We start from the raw sequence: 18,836 nt of genomic DNA, 5'->3' as shown, positions 1-18,836 counted from the left end.
ATATTGGTGAATGAGGCGGCACCAACGATGAACGAGCGCGGGGCCACGCATCGTTCATCGTTGGTGCCTACACGCTGAAAGATATGAACGAGATCATTCATATCTTTCAGTGAAATCTTTAAGTGTGTAGGGCCCATTAGTTTATCATACCATCCTCTGCAAGTTTAGCTCTTAGGCCCTCATTCAGACCTAGACGCAGCCACGCGGTAGCGCGCAGCATCCAGGTGGTCTGTGCACATGCAGAGGCCGTTGTACACAACCTTGCACATTGCGGCCGCATCCAGGAAGGATGAGGCCACAGTGTGATTGACAGTGGTGGCCATCAGGAAGGGGGGCGTCATTGTGGCGCTAGAGGGGTGGGGTGTCCCAAACGGGGTGGGACCATTTTCGGGGTGGCTGCGTGATGTCACACACGGCTGCTCCAGGAAAAAATGTCCGCTGACCGCCTGACAGCGCATTCAGCAGTTACCCTTAGTTCCGAGGTTATCCAATCTTTAGGTCGACCACACTTAGGTTGACAGTCATTAGGTCGACCACTGTTGGTCGACATGCTTTAGGTCGACATGGTCATTAGGTCAACATGGTCAGTACATGGTCAGTAGGTCGACACATGAGAAAAGGTCGACATAAGTCGGTCCCCCCCACCACCAATTTTTTTTAACTTTTTCATACTTTATGATCTACGTGGACTACGACTGGGAATAGTAACTTACCCAAAGTTCGCTCGCTATGCGAGGGGATACGGTGCACTAATTGGGGTTCCCGATCACTTTACGATGAAAATGGCACAATTTTTTTTTAAAAACCTCATGTCGATATTTTTCCATGTCGACCTTTTCCATATCAACCTAATGACTGTGTCAACCTGTTTCAGGTATTGACCTAGTCACTGTAGACCAATACTGGTTAACCTAATGACTGTCGACCTAGTTAGGGTTGACCCAATGAACCACACCCAGTTCCGAGGCGGCATCACACATGCTAGGCGGCCTTACCCTGTGCTGGGCGGCCCCCGGCATGTGTAGAGATGAACGCAGATCTGGCTGCGTGTGCAGTGACCGGCGTTCATCTCTGAATAACCCCCTTAGTAACTAGAGTCCAGCATTTAGAGAGAAGGGGGGTTAGAACTATGGGGGTAATCCCGAGTTGATCGTAGCTGTGCTAAATTTAGCACAGCTACGATCATTCACACTGACATGCGGGGGGACGCCCAGCACAGGGCTATCCCGCCCCACATGTCAGTGCCTGCCCTCCCCCCCGCCCCCCGCAGAAGTGCAAAGGCATCGCACAGCGGCGATGCCTTTGCACTTCAAGAGTAGCTCTCGACCAGCGCAGCTATAGCATGCTGGCCGGGAGCTACTCGTTGCTACCCAGCCCCCAGCGGCTATGTGTGACATCACGCAGCCGTGGCGGCCCGCCCCTTCACAGTCCGGCCACTGCGCCCGCGAAACTGTGGCCAAACGCCTGCGCAGTTCTGACCCAATCGCACTGCTGCGATAAACTGTAGCGTGTGATCGGGTCAGAATGACCCCCATGAGACTGAGATGTGTGGGGTACTTACAAGGACCAGGTTCGGGTAAGATCAGAGGCAGCGGGCCTGTGTGTGAGATTTCCCCTTTTTCACAGACACAATGACCACACAACATAAAGGATCCAACTCCATATTATTGTAAGGTTAAACATAGACACATAACAACAAGATAATGAAACAATCTCACTTCCCCTCCAAAAAGATTTGTTTAGGTATTTGCAACACAGTAACAGTTTCCTAACATTACATAAGCTCAGAAAGTTACTAAGAAGCTTTCCTCAGTCCAACATTCAAGTGAGAATAAAGGGCCCTACACACTCGCCGACTGGCCGCCGAGCTGCCCAATGGCCGATACGGGGGGAGTGAAGTTTCTGCACCCCCTCCCTCACCCGGCTCCATAGCAGTGCATGCTAATATGGACGAGATTGTCCATATTGGTGAATGAGGCGGCACCAACGATGAACGAGCGCGGGGCCACGCATCGTTCATCGTTGGTGCCTACACGCTGAAAGATATGAACGAGATCATTCATATCTTTCAGTGAAATCTTTAAGTGTGTAGGGCCCATTAGTTTATCATACCATCCTCTGCAAGTTTAGCTCTTAGGCCCTCATTCGGACCTAGACGCAGCCACGCGGTAGCGCGCAGCATCCAGGTGGTCTGTGCACATGCAGAGGCCGTTGTACACAACCTTGCACATTGCGGCCGCATCCAGGAAGGATGAGGCCACAGTGTGATTGACAGTGGTGGCCATCAGGGGGGGGGGGGGGGGCGTCGTTGTGGCGCTAGAGGGGTGGGGTGTCCCAAACGGGGGTGGGACCATTTTCGGGGTGGCTGCGTGATGTCACACACGGCTGCTCCAGAAAAAAATGTCCGCTGACCGCCTGACAGCGCAGTCAGCAGTTACCCTTAGTTCCGAGGTTATCCAATCTTTAGGTCGACCACACTTAGGTTGACAGTCATTAGGTCGACCACTGTTGGTCGACATGCTTTAGGTCGACATGGTCATTAGGTCAACATGGTCAGTACATGGTCAGTAGGTCGACACATGAGAAAAGGTCGACATAAGTCGTTCCCCCCCACCACCAATTTTTTTTTACTTTTTCATACTTTATGATCTACGTGGACTACGACTGGGAATAGTAACTTACCCAAAGTTCGCTTGCTATGCGAGGGGATACGGTGCACTAATTGGGGTTCCCGATCACTTTACGATGAAAATGGCACAATTTTTTTTTAAAAACCTCATGTCGATATTTTTCCATGTCGACCTTTTCCATATCAACCTAATGACTGTGTCAACCTGTTTCAGGTATTGACCTAGTCACTGTAGACCAATACTGGTTAACCTAATGACTGTCGACCTAGTTAGGGTCGACCCAATGAACCACACCCAGTTCCGAGGCGGCATCACACATGCTAGGCGGCCTTACCCTGTGCTGGGCGGCCCCCGGCACGTGTAGAGATGAACGCAGATCTGGCTGCCTATGTAGTGACCGGCATTCATCTCTGAATAACCCCCTTAGTAACTAGAGTCCAGCATTTAGAGAGAAGGGGGGTTAGAACTAGGGGGGTAATCCCGAGTTAATCGTAGCTGTGCTAAATTTAGCACAGCTACGATCATTCTCACTGATATGCGGGGGGACGCCCAGCACAGGGCTAGTCTGCCCCGCATGTCAGTGCCGCCCCCTCCCCACAGAAGTGCAAAGGCAACGCACAGCGGCGATGCCTTTGCACTTCAAGAGTAGCTCCCGACCAGCGCAGCTATTGCGTGCTGGCCGGAACTAACTCATCGCTCCCCGGCCCGCAGCGGCTGCACCCACGAAACGGCATCCAAAATGCCGCCGTTCCGCCCCCTCCCACCCAGCGACCGCCTCTGCCTGTCAATCAGGCAGAGGCGATCGCAGCCCTGCTACGGCCTTCGGGCATCTGGCATGCGCCGGCGCACTACAGCACCGGCGCATGCGTAGTAGGGACCCGTTCGCTTGGCTGCGTTAAAAAGCAGCGAGCGAACGGGTCAGAATGACCCCCTAAGTCCTCTGCAAAACTAGCAGTAAGTAAGCCAGTCACTGTTTAAACATTCACCATTACATTAGCAGGTAAGTATCATGGTGATGTAAAACCAAAAACATCTGACAATACAATACACCACATTAACATTCCCTTGTAAGCTAACGGGTGAGCATCACAGTAACATGAAAGCAACGGCATGTGGCGTGGAAAAGACACTTTATATCAGTATCCAGACTTTAATAACCTATTGTCCACTGTAACGGGTGTGGTATGTTAGATAGAATAGACTTAGGTCGACAGTAAGTAGGTTGACATGGTTTCTAGGTCGACAGGGACACTAGGTCGACATGAAAAAAAGTCAACATGAGTTTTTTGGAAAAAAAATTGGTGTAGTTTTCTTCATGGAGTGACCGGGAACCCCAGTAAGTGCACCGAGTACCCTCACATGGCTCGCTGCGCTCTCTATGCTCCGCTACCGCTGCACTCACCATGCTCCGCTACCGCTGCACTCACCATGCTCCGCTACCGCTGCACTCACCATGCTCCGCTACCGCTGCTGCGCTCACCATGCTCCGCTACCGCTGCACTCACCATGCTCCGCTACCGCTGCACTCACCATGCTCCGCTACCGCTGCTGCGCTCACCATGCTCCGCTACCGCTGCACTCACCATGCTCCTCTACCGCTGCACTCACCATGCTCCGCTACCGCTGCACTCACCATGCTCCGCTACCGCTGCACTCACCATGCTCCTCTACCGCTGCACTCACCATGCTCCGCTACCGCTGCACTCACCATGCTCCGCTACCGCTGCTGCGCTCACCATGCTCCGCTACCGCTGCACTCACCATGCTCCGCTACCGCTGCGCTCACCATGCTCCGCTACCGCTGCACTCACCATGCTCCGCTACCGCTGCACTCACCATGCTCCGCTACCGCTGCTGCGCTCACCATGCTCCGCTACCGCTGCACTCACCATGCTCCGCTACCGCTGCACTCACCATGCTCCGCTACCGCTGCTGCGCTCACCATGCTCCGCTACCGCTGCGCTCACCATGCTCCGCTACCGCTGCACTCACCATGCTCCGCTACCGCTGCACTCACCATGCTCCGCTACCGCTGCACTCACCATGCTCCCCTACCGCTGCGCTCACCATGCTCCGCTACCGATGCGCTCAGCACAGGTTACCGTTCCCAATTGTAGTCCATGTGGATCGTAAAGTATTAAAAAGTTCAAATTTTTTTTTTAAACCTCATGTCGACCTTTTGTCATGTCGACCTAGTACATGTCGACCTAGAAACCATGTCGACCTTCTTACTGTCGACCAATAGTGATCAACCTAGTCACTGTCGACCTGTCTTGTCGACCTAGAGACCGGATCCCCACTGTAATATATAGACAAGCCGCCACCTAACCCAATACCAGAAGACATCCATAGAATAAAGTGAGGGTTACGACATGACAGCAGCAAGTCCCAGCGTCTACAGATAACAACACTTTATACCTTCAGTAACACAGCCGTAAGATTAGGATTAGTAGATCAGTAATGCATTTAATATCAGCAGTAATTACACTCATTGTCCCAGGAACCAACCTGCTGCTGGTATCCGGTCTATAGATCTACATTAATAAGGTCTACAGTCAATAGTTAGACCACTATTGGTCAACGTGCATTAGGTCGACAGGGTCTAAAGTTTGACATGTAAAAGGCAGGCAGTTTAAAATGTCAACATGGCAGTGGTCGACACACATATGGTTGACAAAACTTTTTATATTATTATATTATAAGCAAGGCGAACGAAGTGAGTACAGTAATGGGGCTTGCTTGTGACAAAAAAGTGGCAAAACACCCCCAAAAAAATAAAAATAAAAATTGTGTCTATCTTTTTGTGTCGACCATTTCTACTATCTATTCCCTGTCGACCTTTTGACTCTATCATCCTAATGCATGTCTACCATTAATGGTCTACCTATTGACTGTAGACCTTTTTAATGTAGATCTAAGAATCGACACCTGTACAGTAGGGATGAGCGGGTTCGGTTCCTCGGAATCCGAACCCGCCCGAACTTCAGTTTTTTTCACACGGGGCCGAGCGACTCGGATCTTCCCGCCTTGCTCGGTTAACCCGAGCGCGCCCGAACGTCATCATCCCGCTGTCGGATTCTCGCGAGGCTCGGATTCTATCGCGAGACTCGGATTCTATATAAGGAGCCGCGCGTCGCCGCCATTTTCACACGTGCATTGAGATTCATAGGGAGAGGACGTGGCTGGCGTCCTCTCCGTTTATAGAGAAGAGAGTGAGACAGTAGAGAGAGACACAGTAGTAATTTTGGGGAGCATTAGGAGGAGTACTAGTAGTTACTTGCTGAAGTGATAGATAGTGTGACTGTATTATCTGACTTGTGGGGGAGACACTGACAGTGGGGAGCAGTTAGAGTCTGAGAGCAGGACTCAGGAGTACATATAACGTACAGTGCACACTTTTGCTGCCAGAGTGCCACACTGCCATTGTGACCACACTGACCACCAGTATAATATATATTGTGATTGTCTGCTTAGGAGTACTACTTGCAAGTTGCTGATAGTGTGACCACTGACCAGTGACCTGACCACCAGTTTAATAATCACCACCAGTGAGTTTAATATATATATATATTATATATATAATTGTATATAATATATATATATAATATTGTATACCACCTACCCGTGGTTTTTTTTTTTCTTTCTTCTTTATACATACTACTATAGTAGCTTACTGTAGCAGTCTGCGGTGCTGCTGAGCTGACAGTGTCCAGCAGGTCCGTCATCAGTCATTACATAATAAATATATATACCTGTCCGGCTGCAGTACTAGTGATATTATATATATATATATATATATTGATTTCATCTCATTATCATCCAGTCTAAATTAGCAGCAGACACAGTACGGTAGTCCACGGCTGTAGCTACCTCTGTGTCGGCAGTCGCTCGTCCATCCATAATTGTATACCACCTAACCGTGGTTTTTTTTTTTTCTTTCTTCTTTATACATACTACTATAGTAGCTTACTGTAGCAGTCTGCGGTGCTGCTGAGCTGACAGTGTCCAGCAGGTCCGTCATCAGTCATTACATAATAAATATATATACCTGTCCGGCTGCAGTACTAGTGATATTATATACCGTATATATATATTGATTTCATCTCATTATCATCCAGTCTATATTAGCAGCAGACACAGTACGGTAGTCCACGGCTGTAGCTACCTCTGTGTCGGCAGTCGCTCGTCCATCCATAATTGTATACCACCTACCCGTGGTTTTTTTTTTCTTTCTTCTTTATACATACTACTATAGTAGCTTACTGTAGCAGTCTGCGGTGCTGCTGAGCTGACAGTGTCCAGCAGGTCCGTCATCAGTCATTACATAATAAATATATATACCTGTCCGGCTGCAGTACTAGTGATATTATATATATATATATTGATTTCATCTCATTATCATCCAGTCTATATTAGCAGCAGACACAGTACGGTAGTCCACGGCTGTAGCTACCTCTGTGTCTTTTAGTTGTGCCTATTAAAATATGGAGAACAAAAATGTTGAGGTTCCAAAATTAGGGAAAGATCAAGATCCACTTCCACCTCGTGCTGAAGCTGCTGCCACTAGTCATGGCCGAGACGATGAAATGCCAGCAACGTCGTCTGCCAAGGCCGATGCCCAATGTCATAGTACAGAGCATGTAAAATCCAAAACACAAAATATCAGTAAAAAAAGGACTCCAAAATCTAAAATAAAATTGTCGGAGGAGAAGCGTAAACTTGCCAATATGCCATTTACCACACGGAGTGGCAAGGAACGGCTGAGGCCCTGGCCTATGTTCATGGCTAGTGGTTCAGCTTCACATGAGGATGGAAGCACTCAGCCTCTCGCTAGAAAACTGAAAAGACTCAAGCTGGCAAAAGCACCGCAAAGAACTGTGCGTTCTTCGAAATCCCAAATCCACAAGGAGAGTCCAATTGTGTCGGTTGCGATGCCTGACCTTCCCAACACTGGACGTGAAGAGCATGCGCCTTCCACCATTTGCACGCCCCCTGCAAGTGCTGGAAGGAGCACCCGCAGTCCAGTTCCTGATAGTCAGATTGAAGATGTCAGTGTTGAAGTACACCAGGATGAGGAGGATATGGGTGTTGCTGGCGCTGGGGAGGAAATTGACAAGGAGGATTCTGATGGTGAGGTGGTTTGTTTAAGTCAGGCACCCGGGGAGACACCTGTTGTCCGTGGGAGGAATAGGGCCGTTGACATGCCTGGTGAAAATACCAAAAAAATCAGCTCTTCGGTGTGGAAGTATTTCACCAGAAATGCGGACAACATTTGTCAAGCCGTGTGTTGCCTTTGTCAAGCTGTAATAAGTAGGGGTAAGGACGTTAACCACCTCGGAACATCCTCCCTTATACGTCACCTGCAGCGCATTCATAATAAGTCAGTGACAAGTTCAAAAACTTTGGGCGACAGCGGAAGCAGTCCACTGACCAGTAAATCCCTTCCTCTTGTAACCAAGCTCACGCAAACCACCCCACCAACTCCCTCAGTGTCAATTTCCTCCTTCCCCAGGAATGCCAATAGTCCTGCAGGCCATGTCACTGGCAATTCTGACGAGTCCTCTCCTGCCTGGGATTCCTCCGATGCATCCTTGCGTGTAACGCCTACTGCTGCTGGCGCTGCTGTTGTTGCTGCTGGGAGTCGATGGTCATCCCAGAGGGGAATTCGTAAGCCCACTTTAACTACTTCCACCAAGCAATTGACTGTCCAACAGTCCTTTGCGAGGAAGATGAAATATCACAGCAGTCATCCTGTTGCAAAGCGGATAACTGAGGCCTTGACAACTATGTTGGTGTTAGACGTGCGTCCGGTATCCGCCGTTAGTTCACAGGGAACTAGAGAATTTCTTGAGGTAGTGTGCCCCCGTTACCAAATACCATCTAGGTTCCACTTCTCTAGGCAGGCGATACCGAGAATGTACACGGACGTCAGAAAAAGACTCACCAGTGTCCTAAAAAATGCAGTTGTTCCCAATGTCCACTTAACCACGGACATGTGGACAAGTGGAGCAGGGCAGGGTCAGGACTATATGACTGTGACAGCCCACTGGGTAGATGTATGGACTCCCGCCGCAAGAACAGCAGCGGCGGCACCAGTAGCAGCATCTCGCAAACGCCAACTCTTTCCTAGGCAGGCTACGCTTTGTATCACCGGTTTCCAGAATACGCACACAGCTGAAAACCTCTTACGGCAACTGAGGAAGATCATCGCGGAATGGCTTACCCCAATTGGACTCTCCTGTGGATTTGTGGCATCGGACAACACCAGCAATATTGTGTGTGCATTAAATATGGGCAAATTCCAGCACGTCCCATGTTTTGCACATACCTTGAATTTGGTGGTGCAGAATTTTTTAAAAAACGACAGGGGCGTGCAAGAGATGCTGTCGGTGGCCAGAAGAATTGCGGGACACTTTCGGCGTACAGGCACCACGTACAGAAGACTGGAGCACCACCAAAAACGCCTGAACCTGCCCTGCCATCATCTGAAGCAAGAAGTGGTAACGAGGTGGAATTCAACCCTCTATATGCTTCAGAGGTTGGAGGAGCAGCAAAAGGCCATTCAAGCCTATACAATTGAGCACGATATAGGAGGTGGAATGTACCTGTCTCAAGCGCAGTGGAGAATGATTTCAACTTTGTGCAAGGTTCTGCAACCTTTTGAACTTGCCACACGTGAAGTCAGTTCAGACACTGCCAGCCTGAGTCAGGTCATTCCCCTCATCAGGCTTTTGCAGAAGAAGCTGGAGGCATTGAAGGAGGAGCTAAAAGGGAGCGATTCCGCTAGGCATGTGGGACTTGTGGATGGAGCCCTTAATTCGCTTAACAAGGATTCACGGGTGGTCAATCTGTTGAAATCAGAGCACTACATTTTGGCCACCGTGCTCGATCCTAGATTTAAAACCTACCTTGGATCTCTCTTTCCGGCAGACACAAGTCTGCTGGGGTTCAAAGACCTGCTGGTGAGAAAATTGTCAAGTCAAGCGGAACGCGACCTGTCAACATCTCCTCCTTCACATTCTCCCGCAACTGGGGGTGCGAGGAAAAGGCTCAGAATTCCGAGCCCACCCGCTGGCGGTGATGCAGGGCAGTCTGGAGCGACTGCTGATGCTGACATCTGGTCCGGACTGAAGGACCAGACAACGATTACGGACATGTCGTCTACTGTCACTGCATATGATTCTCTCACCATTGAAAGAATGGTGGAGGATTATATGAGTGACCGCATCCAAGTAGGCACGTCAGACAGTCCGTACTTATACTGTCAGGAAAAAGAGGCAATTTGGAGGCCCTTGCACAAACTGGCTTTATTCTACCTAAGTTGCCCTCCCACAAGTGTGTACTCCGAAAGAGTGTTTAGTGCCGCCGCTCACCTTGTCAGCAATCTGCGTACGAGGTTACTTCCAGAAAATGTGGAGAAGATGATGTTCATTAAAATGAATTATAATCAATTCCTCCGTGGAGACATTGACCAGCAGCAATTGCCTCCATAAAGTACACAGGGAGCTGAGATGGTGGATTCCAGTGGGGACGAATTGATAATCTGTGAGGAGCGGGATGTACACGGTGATATATCGGAGGATGATGATGAGGTGGACATCTTGCCTCTGTAGAGCCAGTTTGTGCAAGGAGAGATTAATTGCTTCTTTTTCGGTGGGGGTCCAAACCAACCCGTCATTTCAGTCACAGTCGTGTGGCAGACCCTGTCACTGAAATGATGGGTTGGTTAAAGTGTGCATGTCCTGTTTATACAACATAAGGGTGGGTGGGAGGGCCCAAGGACAATTCCATCTTGCACCTCTTTTTTCTTTCATTTTTATTTGCGTCATGTGCTGTTTGGGGAGTGTTTTTTGGAAGGGCCATCCTGCGTGACACTGCAGTGCCACTCCTAGATGGGCCAGGTGTTTGTGTCGGCCACTAGGGTCACTTAGCTTACTCACACAGCTACCTCATTGCGCCTCTTTTTTTCTTCTTTGCGTCATGTGCTGTTTGGGGAGTGTTTTTTGGAAGGGCCATCCTGCGTGACACTGCAGTGCCACTCCTAGATGGGCCAGGTGTTTGTGTCGGCCACTAGGGTCGCTTATCTTACTCACACAGCTACCTCATTGCGCCTCTTTTTTTCTTCTTTGCGTCATGTGCTGTTTGGGGAGTGTTTTTTGGAAGGGCCATCCTGCGTGACACTGCAGTGCCACTCCTAGATGGGCCAGGTGTTTGTGTCGGCCACTAGGGTCGCTTAGCTTACTCACACAGCTACCTCATTGCGCCTCTTTTTTCTTTGCGTCATGTGCTGTTTGGGGAGTGTTTTTTGGAAGGGCCATCCTGCGTGACACTGCAGTGCCACTCCTAGATGGGCCAGGTGTTTGTGTCGGCCACTAGGGTCGCTTAGCTTAGTCATTCAGCGACCTCGGTGCAAATTTTAGGACTAAAAATAATATTGTGAGGTGTGAGGTATTCAGAATAGACTGAAAATGAGTGGAAGTTATGGTTTTTGAGGTTAATAATACTTTGGGATCAAAATGACCCCCACATTCTATGATTTAAGCTGTTTTTTAGGGTTTTTTGAAAAAAAACACCCGAATCCAAAACACACCCGAATCCGACAAAAAAAATTCGGTGAGGTTTTGCCAAAACGCGGTTGAACCCAAAACACGGCCGCGGAACCGAACCCAAAACCAAAACACAAAACCCGAAAAATTTCAAGTGCACATCCCTACTGTACAGTCCACTCACTCAGGACAGCCATAAGGGGGGGGGGTCTGTGGGGACTGGAGTCCTGGGCTCCTACAGAGAGGGGGTCCCACCCCTTGCTCCTACCGCCAATACCTGGAGAGCTGGACCAGGCTGCTCGACAACAGTGGGCTGATTCCCAGGAAGGATTTGTAAAAACAAGCCTTCCCTGCACATCAGCTCTCCGTGACTCATTCCTGCAGGTCCGCAGGTCTATGACATCACATAGGGGTGGACTGGTGCAGTAGAAACTTTTTTTTTTCTACTTTTGTCAGTCTCAGGCTCCACAATTTCTGATGTCAGCCCTTAGTCCTCACATATCCTCATTGTTTTTTTCTCATTCTTCACTTTCCCTTCCTCCAGACCACAGGCCAACATCACTGTATGACTATATTATATAGCCCACGAGAACCTTTGCAATCTGGTGGATCATTATGTAATAGATAACACCTATCCTTGTGTATCTATGCCTATTTCCCTATAGATTGTACGCTTACGGGCAGGGCCCTCCTACCTATGAATTTCTGTTATTACCCAGTTATGTTCTGCTACTGTTGTTTCCAATTGTAAAGTGCAACAGAATATGCTGTGCTATATAAGAAATACTTAATAGTAATAATAATCATAATATTTGTAAAAATCACCACCATTGGACCATCAGAACATTGGAAACCATTGTGACCTTTGATTACCTCACACACTGAGGGGGGGGGGGGGGGCTGGGGGGATTCATTTATGTTTCCTGGGCGGTTGCTCCTCTGTGCAGCCACTGGGTGTGGGGGGTCCTGCCGTGCTGACCTATCAGCAGTGATTGGCAGCACTGCTGACACTGGGAGAGGGTGCAGAGAATCACAGGGACTGGGTGGTCCCTCTGTAAATGACTGCTGCAGGAAGAATATCTTCCGGCAGCCACCCACACTGTGTATCTGACTGGTTGCATCATTTGCGACCAGATCACACAATGCACTCGCTGGCGTGGTCACAAATGATGCGATTATGGCAGGCAAGTGGTTAATTTGAGATATTTTGTATTCTCATGCCTGTTTGTCCCAGTGTTCTAACTTGAAAAGAGATTGCTGCTGTATGCTAGCACCAGAGTAGAGCTCTCTATAGTTACAGTCTTTGTATTCTGGACACTAGCATATAGCTCTTCACTGTATACCGTACCCTCCAGCTGCACCTTTTTAACAGGTACAGGACCTTTTTTAATGGTCTGTACTGATTTTTGGCTCTCCAAACTTCCATTGAAAGTATAGGAAAAGGAGCGTGTCCACGCCCCCTTTTGTAATTTGCACCGATTTTTATGTGTAAAATGTTGGAGGGTATGTGCTACATCTTTGCAGCTGCCACCCTGCAGGAAGACATGGTGCAGGTGGAGATCAGGGTGCGGGATGTTACTTGCCCACCTTCACTGTGCCAGCCCTCCAGCTACAGGTGTCTGAGTTGAACCCCCCTGGCACCACCTTCAGACTGCCTGTTCTCACGTCATTAGGCCCGGCCTCCTTATTGGCAAAATGCCACAATTCGCGGGTCAAGGGGTGGGGCTAAATGATTCGGAGCCATGATTCCTGGTATTATCTCCCAATCCTGCCCATTACACTAGGAATAGGAAGTAGGTGGTATGCGGAAGATTCACCCTCTCTTCCAGGGGTGTGGGGACTACCTGCAAAATCATAAGTTTCCTGCAACTTTCCGGGAGAGTAACATGTTTATAATTATTTACCAGTGATGATAATTACAGATGTGTCCCCATACACGGTTCCTCAAATCGCTGCAAACAGCCTTTCTCGGCACACCTCAGAAAACTGCTCTGCTGAGCGTCTTTCTCACTCAAGAGGCCGGATGTAATGAAGACCGAGTTGGCCGGAGGTGCAGGTTCCCAGCTGAATTTTTTTTTTAAGTCAATCATGTACAAGACAAAACTTTGCATTGTAAATGATTGCCGCTTTAATTAAACGCCCCAGTTCGGCTGGGAGCCCACACCTCCGGTCAACTGGGACTTCATTAAATCCGGCCCAAAATGTGCATCGTAATCACATAAATAAAACAGCTGGAAGCAACAAAATGACATTTAGATTACACTCACTCCATGTTCCACTGTGCTTCATCTCACCAAGTTCCACCGTGTTTCATCTCACCAAGTTCCACCGTGTTTAATCTCAGCAAGTTCCACCGTGCTTCATCTCACCAAGTTCCACCGTGCTTCATCTCACCAAGTTCCACCGTGCTTCATCTCACCAAGTTCCACCGTGCTTCATCTCACCAAGTTCCACCGTGCTTCATCTCACCAAGTTCCACCGTGCTTCATCTCACCAAGTGCGGTTCGGTTCTCTAGAAATCCGAATCCACATGAATTTTGTCGATCTAACCTGAACCAAAACTTGGCCCAGATCTCCCAAGGACATCCAATCTGAACCTAATCATAGTTCGGTATTCAGAAATTTAAATCCAAATTTGGGGTTTTGGATTGCAAAAATTACACGATGTTAGCTGGGGGGTTTTTCATTGATTTTTATTGATATTTATCAATGATTATTGTTTTTTTTAACAGAACCAAAACACAATGATGAATTAGAACCAAAACCAAAACACGGGGGTTTGCGCACATCTCTAGTGTAAAACTAATTTCTGCGCAGTCAAAGTCGCAGCCCAGTGTCTGTAGTACACTGTGACCGGTGTTTTGCTGCATCAGCAATGCGAATAAGATGTAAAATGTAAAGAAAAGTATGGTCCTCCTGTACCAGCTCCGAAGCCCAGGATGTTGCATGCCGTATGGCTTATAGATGCTGGGGACACATCTGTAAAGTCCACATTTTAAATCCGAATCATCAAGAAGAAAAGGGTTCTCAGGGATTGTAAATAAGGGACTTTACAGCCATACGGCTCCTACCTCGGTGGAGGAGGGGGGCTGCCGGTGGCCTTGCTGGTGGGTCCCTGTTCCCTTGTCCCTGCCACCAGCCAGGTCCCGCAATCTGTACAATGTAGTTCACAGATGCCGGGATCGGCATATGTGCAGTAGCAGTAATGGTACTTTGCATGTGCAAACCTCCGGCTTCTATACACTGCATCGGCTGCAGCCCATAGAAGCTGGCAAAGGTTGCCCAGAAGGCAGAGAGTGGCTTCCTACAGGAAACCAGCTCTATGCTATTCGCAGCCTGGTCTGGCAGTCCCAGAGGGAGGAAATAACTCCCAATGGGACTGCCTGTCCTGCGGGTGACTGGCAGGTAGGCCATCCAATATAAAGTCACTACCACTCACAGTGAAGCAAGTTAATTCTCATGGCCTGCATCTTGCTTCACTGACTGAGCTGAAGTGGTGGATTTTTACTAGAGATGAGCGGGTTCGGTTCCCTGAAAACCGAACCCTACCGAACTTCACTACCCGAGCCCGAATCCGAGTCCGGCTCGGGTTTTCCCACCTGACTCGGAAACCAGAACGAGGCAAAACGTCATCATCCCGCTGTCGGATTCTCATGGGGTTTGGATTTAATATAAGGAGCAGTGCGTCGCCGCCATTTTCACTGTGGCATCGGAGAGTGTAGCGAGAGGACATGTGTAATACCCTGAAGCTATTGCACCATGGAGATCCCCTTGTGATTTTTTTTTTTTAGTTTACATTGTGGAACTACAAGTCCCAGAGTAGATCGTGGGCTGAACTTTATGTGACCCTGTCAGATTGGGACAGGGATTTTGCCGCCAATTCTCTGGTCCTGTCACTTCTTACCCAGCAACATAAAAAGTCTGGGAAACATGTCCCCAGCTGATTGGGTCCCCTGGGTTGTAGGGCAGAGTGACCAGGGGGTGGTCTGTTGCTGGGGCCCCGGGAGCCAGTCATCATAGAGGAGAGGGGAGGTGGAGGAGCACCAGGACCCTTAAAAGAAGCCTCACAGCACAGGAGAAAGAGCCCCTGGAGGAATGGGAATATGTACCTGGGGAAGTGGAGCCATGTAGTGTCCAGAGCCTGAAGACTGGAGTATGCAGCGCTGGGAGGATCGCTGCCAGAGGAGCCCCCTGGGAGGAATGGGAAGATTACCTGGGGAAGGTGTCGCCATGTAGCCCCAGGAGCCGCCTGCCAGTGTGTGAGGGCCGTCTGCGCAGAGAAGAAGCCGAGGGGAGAACCAGCGACCGGAGCACCAGTGCCAGGAGAATGCCGGAGACCCTGCCTGAGGAGAAGAGCTGGTTGCGTCAGTGCCAGCGGGGATGGAGCGCGGAGAAGAGCCGCCGCTGCCGAGAGACTGGAGCGCTGGGCCGGAGGAACCGCAGCCCGTCCAGCAGAGCAGTGATGACATCCGTCCCCTGGATTCCAAGGAGCGGCAGCGGGTGAGAGAGCAGGCATCGCGGAGGACGACCCTGCAAAGAAGACCCCCGGCGAGGACCCCTGGCTGTGGAGTGATGACGGCGCAGACGGACGGCGGGAGTGCGGTATGGAGGAGGGGATCCCGTGACCAGTGGTGCGGACCGGAGGCTGCAGCGAGAAGACCCCAGCGTGGAGAGGACAGCGCCGGCAGAAGTAGTGAAGAAGATATGGGAGCCGATCGGAGGTGGCAGAAGCGCCGCAGCAGGTGGTGAGACCCTGATCGCCCTTCCGCTGCCATACTCTGCCCCTGTTGTGCCCTCCGCTGCTAAAACTCTGCCAAAGGGGGGGACATAATATTGTAAAAAGGGGGGTAGACACCCTTGACTTCCCTGTGCCCCTATCAAAAGCCCTTCCGCTGCTAAAACTCTGCCAAAGGGGGGACATAGTCTTGGTAAAGGGGGGTAGACACCCCTAAGATCCCTTGGGTCAGGTTATTTATCCCCTTCCGCTGCATGAACTCCGCATTGGGGAGCATATTGTTTAATGAGGGGTAGGACCTCCTTCATAGTGCCTGCAGGTGCAATATAGTGGAGGGGGTGAGCGTCCCTCATTACTCCCGTGCCACACAAACTAAGTAAAGTATGGGGAAGGTCACCCCACAGTAGCTGCGCCCCTGCTTAGGTGCAAACAGAGGGTAGGCACCCCTTGTTCTAGTGAGAGGGTTGTATTGATAGTTCTTTTTATGCAAGCTCCGCCCAGCGGTGTGAAAGCTAATGTTAATGCATTTATCTGCTATTAAGGAATGCTGGTACTGATAGTTCTTTTTTTTATGCAAGCTCCGCCCAGCAGTGTGAAAGCTAATGTTAATGCATTTGTCTGCTACTAAGGAATGCTGGGACTGATAGTTCTTTTTATGCAAGCTCCGCCCAGCAGTGTGAAAGCTAATGTTGATGCAAGTTCTTTTTATGCAAGCTCCGCCCAGCAGTGTGAAAGCTAATGTTAATGCATTTATCTGCTATTAAGGAATGCTGGTACTGATAGTTCTTTTTATGCAAGCTCCGCCCAGCAGTGTGAAAGCTAATGTTAATGCATTTATCTGCTATTAAGGAATGCTGGTACTGATAGTTCTTTTTTTATGCAAGCTCCGCCCAGCAGTGTGAAAGCTAATGTTAATGCATTTGTCCGCTATTAAGGAATGCTGGTACTGATAGTTCTTTTTTATGCAAGCTCCGCCCAGCAGTGTGAAAGCTAATGTTAATGCATTTATCTGCTACTAAGGAATGCTGGGACTGATAGTTCTTTTTATGCAAGCTCCGCCCAGCAGTGTGAAAACTAATGTTAATGCATTTGTCCGCTATTAAGGAATGCTGGTACTGATAGTTCTTTTTTTATGCAAGCTCCGCCCAGCAGTGTGAAAGCTAATGTTAATGCATTTGTCCGCTATTAAGGAATGCTGGTACTGATAGTTCTTTTTTATCAAGCTCCGCCCAGCAGTGTGAAAGCTAATGTTAATGCATTTATCTGCTACTAAGGAATGCTCGGACTGATAGTTCTTTTTATGCAAGCTCCGCCCAGCAGTGTGAAAGCTAATGTTAATGCATTTGTCCGCTATTAAGGAATGCTGGTACTGATAGTTCTTTTTATGCAAGCTCCGCCCAGCAGTGTGAAAGCTAATGTTAATGCATTTATCTGCTATTAAGGAATGCTGGTACTGATAGTTCTTTTTATGCAAGCTCCGCCCAGCAGTGTGAAAGCTAATGTTAATGCATTTGTCCGCTATTAAGGAATGCTGGTACTGATAGTTCTTTTTATGCAAGCTCCGCCCAGCAGTGTGAAAGCTAATGTTAATGCATTTATCTGCTATTAAGGAATGCTGGTCCTGATAGTTCTTTTTTATGCAAGCTCCGCCCAGCAGTGTGAAAGCTAATGTTAATGCATTTGTCCGCTATTAAGGAATGCTGGTACTGATAGTTCTTTTTATGCAAGCTCCGCCCAGCAGTGTGAAAGCTAATGTTAATGAATTGCTGACGCTGGTTACCTGAGACTATTATTTAGAAGCCGTAACCAGCCTGCTTCAATCACAAGTTCCTGTTTACCCGCCACCTGCATTGCCAACGCTGGTTACCTGAGACTGTTATTTAGAAGCCATAACCAGCCTGCTCTAATTGTGCACAAAGTACCTGCTTACCTGCTACTTGTAGTGCTAACGCTGGTTACCTGAGACTGTTATTTAGAAGCCATAACCAGCCTGCTTTATTTGTGCACAAGTTCCTGCTTACCTGCTACCTGCATTGCTGGTTACCTGAGACTGTTATTTGGAAGCCATAACCAGACTGCTTTATTTGTGCACAAGTTCCTGCTTACCTGCTACCTGCATTGCTGACGCTGGTTACCTGAGACTGTTATTTAGAAGCCATAACCAGCCTGCTTTATTTGTGCACAAAGTACCTGCTTACCTGCTACTTGTAGTGCTAACGCTGGTTACCTGAGACTGTCGTTTAATAGCCATAACCAGCCTGCTTTAATCTTGCACAAGTTCCTGCTTACCTGCTACCTGTATTGCTGACGCTGGTTACCTGAGACTGTTGTTTAGTAGCCATAACCAGCCTGCTTTAATTGTGCACAAGTTACCTGCTTACCTGCTACTTGTATTGCTAACGCTGGTTACCTGAGACTGTCGTTTAATAGCCATAACTAGCCTGCTTTAATCGTGCACAAGTTCCTGCTTACCTGCTACCTGTATTGCTGACGCTGGTTACCTGAGACTGTTGTTTAGTAGCCATAACCAGCCTGCTTTAATTGTGCACAAGTTACCTGCTTACCTGCTACTTGTATTGCTAACGCTGGTTACCTGAGACTGTCGTTTAATAGCCATAACCAGCCTGCTTTAATCGTGCACAAGTTCCTGCTTACCTGCTACCTGTATTGCTGACGCTGGTTACCTGAGACTGTTGTTTAGTAGCCATAACCAGCCTGCTTTAATTGTGCACAAGTTACCTGCTTACCTGCTACTTGTATTGCTAACGCTGGTTACCTGAGACTGTCGTTTAATAGCCATAACCAGCCTGCTATAATCGTGCACAAGTACCTGCTTACCTGCTACCTGTATTGCCGACGCTGGTTACCTGAGACTATTATTTAGAAGCCATAACCAGCCTGCTTCAATTGTGCACCAGTTACTTG

Source organism: Pseudophryne corroboree, chromosome 5 (genome assembly GCF_028390025.1).
Source record: "Pseudophryne corroboree isolate aPseCor3 chromosome 5, aPseCor3.hap2, whole genome shotgun sequence".
NCBI lineage: Eukaryota > Metazoa > Chordata > Amphibia > Anura > Myobatrachidae > Pseudophryne > Pseudophryne corroboree.
Note: the sequence above shows the minus strand (reverse complement) of the source record.